This window comes from Ornithodoros turicata, chromosome 9, assembly GCF_037126465.1.
Source record: "Ornithodoros turicata isolate Travis chromosome 9, ASM3712646v1, whole genome shotgun sequence".
Lineage (NCBI taxonomy): Eukaryota > Metazoa > Arthropoda > Arachnida > Ixodida > Argasidae > Ornithodoros > Ornithodoros turicata.
In genome coordinates this window covers 4,202,523-4,206,661 of record NC_088209.1, presented here as the reverse complement: position 1 = coordinate 4,206,661, position 4,139 = coordinate 4,202,523, and the positions used below count along the sequence as shown (strand labels likewise).

Sequence of the window (4,139 nt, the reverse complement as noted above, 5' to 3'; positions counted from 1 at the left end):
GTTGGAGTGGAAGCTGGTACCAGGTGGCATTAGAAGCAGGAGGGTTAGTGTGTACTTTGTATCAACCTACGTTTAGTAAACAACTACAAAAATATTCTGAGCTGTGATGAACATGCTTGGGTGGGTGCACGAATTGTTGTGCCATTTTGCATTGCAGAGATGTGCCAGACAGCAGGTTCGTATAGCCGGATACGCCTCGCAAGACCACAGTGGTAGAAATAAGACCACTCATATTTCTGTGGAGGTAGTTGGTAGGTACAGAAACTGGGATTACTGGATTCACATTTTGTCGATTAGTTTCAGGTCGTCCGAGGCGCGGAACACAGAAATTGCTTTCCAAGAAGCGTTGTGTATATCGCGCGTACAGAAATCGAGAAATGATATGGTGGTCCTAAATTCTTCGAATTGCAGTTTAATGGCGGCTAAGCTAGTCTATAAGTTGTCCGGTTCTTGGGGTGCTCCAATACTACTATGATACTGTAGTAGCCGGGCAGGAAGACACACTGCATGCTAGGAGGAAACGTGTTTAATTCGACACGGCAACGGCACGCATGCCGATATACTATACAGATACGCAGTGCAGCGTATGTGACGTCATCCCGATAGGCCTCCTATCGGCTACTACATTCTTTCCCTTTTACTTTGTCTCAAAACCATAACTTTCGGGTTGCCTTCGTGTTCTCGAGCTTCGCCGTACTTCCGGCACCGGAGTGGCTTCATCTCCAGTAGACACAGGCGTTGCCAAAGGAGTCCCTGTTTGGTCTTCTACCTGAGGCTGGACTGCCGAGTCAGCCTCCTCTGGAGTCCGGATCGTTCTGGGGGCAGGAATACGACATGCCTGTGAAGTAATGTCGTCCACATGGACAAACCGCTCTTGGCTTTGAACCCGGACTGTTTGTTTCGACACGCACGACAGTGCCTTCCAATCATATTGGATCACCCGATCTGGTCCCTCTTACTCGAACGCTATCGCCTACTTCAAACTCCCTCCACGAAGTTCCGTTTTGGTGGCTTTGTCCTTGAGTAATACCTCTTTCCATTCGCTTTGCTAATTCGGGGTGCAAGATGCTGAATCTCGTGCGTGGCTTCCAGGATAGAAAAAGTTCGGCTGGCGTCTTACGGTCGGTAGGCGAAGAGGAACTGGTCCAGTCGATGTCGAATCGTCCGAGTCACTCCTGTGCTCTCCTCATCCCGAAGTTGGCGTACGAGAGTTCGTTTGACTATCTGGACGAGTCTTTCGGCTGCTCCATTTGAGGCTGGGTGGTACGGCGGTGTCCTCGTGTGCTGCACAGCGTTCGTTCTGAGGAAACTTGAAAATTCGTCAGAGGCAAATTGAGGACCATTGTCCGTCACGATATTTTTCCCCAAGTCCGAAAGCTGCAAAAACCGAGCGTAGTGTTTTCACAGTGTTTGCCGCTGTTGTTGACTTCATGTATTGGACATCCACCCATTTGGAGTAGGCGTCAACAAGAACCAAAAACCATTCGTTCTTGTAGTATGCAAAGTCCAAATGAACCCTCTGCCAACGTCTGGTTGGCCAACCCCACGATAAACACGGTATTTTAGGTGCTGCGTTCTGAGTAAGCTGGCAGGTTGAACAGCCTTTTACGGCTTCCTCAATGCACGTGGATAACTTAGTCCACCAGACGTGCCCTCTTGATAACATTTTCATGCGCGTCACGCCTGGTGTCCTTCGTGCAAAAGTTGTAATGCTTCCGCTTGTAGTGCTTTTGGGATGACAACTGTTTCCCCGCGTGACGCAACAGCACTTCATGAAAAACTTGCAATTTTCTTGCCTTACTTTTACGCCGTGCTCCATGAACCACTGCAGGACTGCCTCCACTCGGACCTGGCATTCGGCGTAGGTCGTTCCCGTGATGAGAACATCGTCAAGGTAGCCGACCACCCCAGCTAGTCCCTTGTGAAGCTCGTCCATAATGGCTTGGAACACTGCAGGTGCGCTCGAAATTCCGTACGGCATTCGGACGTACTGGTACAATCTCATGTGCGTACTAATTGTCAACAAAGGACGTGAGTCCGTGTGCAACTCAATTTGCTGATACGCTGCGCAGAGATCAAGAACGGTAAACATCTTCCCGCCATCCAAAACAGTGAACAAGTCCTCGACCGTGGGCAAGGGGTGATGATCACTCTTGATGCACAGGTTTACAGTCACTTTATAATATCCGCAAAGTGGCACTTTGTTGCCTGGCTTCTGTACGGCTACTATCGGTGTGGCCCAGTCGCTCCGCGTGACTGCCGCAAGGACGCCGTCAGCTAGCAGATCCTTTAGTTGTTCTCTAACTGGCTCACGAATGGCATACGGTACAGGTCGTGCCTTGCAGAATACCGGTAAGCTGCCTTCCTTAAAGGGACTGCACTCACACTGGTAAGCGAAAGTCAGCGTATTTACCGAGTACTTTTCTATTAGTATAGTGCGATGCGAGCGCCAAGCAGACGATCTCTGAGACAATCGCCTGCGCTGCGCTCCCATTCGTTTGCCTGGCTTACGTCATCATCGTGTTGGCTGCAGATGGAATGCGGACCTTTAAAACTCGTTTACTTAATATGTGAGCTGTTTTCGGAAGAGAAATTTGGCAAAGTTGACTCTGAAACGGTGACGAACATTATCCTATCGGTATCTTACATACATTCCCGGATGCGATAGTCCCTTTAAGCACAAGCTTTGCTTGAAAGCCTTTTATCAGGCCTAAACCCGGTGAAAAGACGCTTGCATACGTTCTAACGAGGCTGTCCGGAGCTAGCTGGGGGTGGACTTCGTGAATGCTGTTCAAGTCGACCCCGAGGCTCTCAATACAGTCGCGTCCAAGCAAAGCTGGCTTGTCTCCGGGTACCACGATGATTTGCAGAACCTTCCGTTGTCGGTTATACTCCACAGCGACTGGGCCATGGCCTATGGCTTCAAGCGGCGTTCCGCCTTACGTTTTGAGTTTCAATGGGCACTGTGCAAGCGACGTTTTAGCGATGTTTTAGCAGCTTGAACAGGCTTTCTGACAGGAGAGAAACAGCTGCGCCTGTATCGACTTGCATTTTCACAGGCATACCTTCAAGCCGCACTTCCACTTCGTACGGTCGCTTCGTTGTCCCGAAGTGATACACGCTGTATAACAACAGCTCGCTATCATGCTGTTCGTCGTCCACGTTATGAACTGCGTCGGCCGTTGTCCGCCTAGATCTGCACACGCGAGACAGATGGCCCGTGCTCTTGCATTGATACCATCTTGTCTTTCGAGAGCGACACGAATTTGCGTCATGTTATTCGCCGCATTGATAACATTTGTTCTTGGCTGTTCTCGTTTCATTCCCCGAAACATGCGTCCTGCTTTTCTTTTTGATCGCATGGACGAAGTGTGGCATGCTCCTGATTTCGAGACATATTCTTCCCTTCACACCAGCTTATTTGATTTGCATTCATTTGTCTCTTGCATATTTAAAATTTCACATGGCCTGTATACCGGGTGTTTTATAAGGTCCCCCGGCTGAATAATTGGTGAACGGGTAGTGCAATAGGAGAACTTTCTCTGAGGTAAAAATCATTGTCAGCGAACTGTGCAGCGAGCGGCTCATTGGCGTATGCTCGGTTGTTATATAAACGTAATAACTTTTAAATTTTACTTCGCACGCTTTCGGAATCACTTTTTACGTATCGAGACTTCCAGCCAAAAATATTGCAGGACAAACATGCGTCGATACTGTGTGATTTTTTCGTGTAATCAACCGATTTCAGCTTACATATTTCCTGTACAGAGCAGTGTACCAATGCGCTCTAGTAGTAAGGGAATAATACAAGTTAACGAGCAACTTGATATTTTCCTCCTCTCTCACCCCCTGCCACCCCTATTTTGAAATACCCACCGCCACCGAATTTTTATGTTTTTTATTTTCGATTTTTCCGCTTAAAATCGCTGATACACGCATAAGAATGCGATAATAGAGCGTAGAATATAATTTTCAATTAATAAATTCAATTTCCATTCATTCCAACAAGAGAGAGAGAGGAGGCAAATATCAAATTATCATTAACTTGTATTTTTCTATAATGAAACCACATGAAAAGAAGCGCACATACGCATAAATACACTTTCTAAACTCATTTAATAATTCAAGTCATCACTATA

At 47.5% G+C, this 4,139-nt stretch overlaps 1 pseudogene; it reads right to left on the bottom strand.

The window, feature by feature from the left end:
• Window positions 1-1,116: 1,116 nt before the first annotated feature.
• Window positions 1,117-1,672, bottom strand: LOC135369155 (uncharacterized protein K02A2.6-like; annotated as a pseudogene).
• Window positions 1,673-4,139: the final 2,467 nt, after the last annotated feature.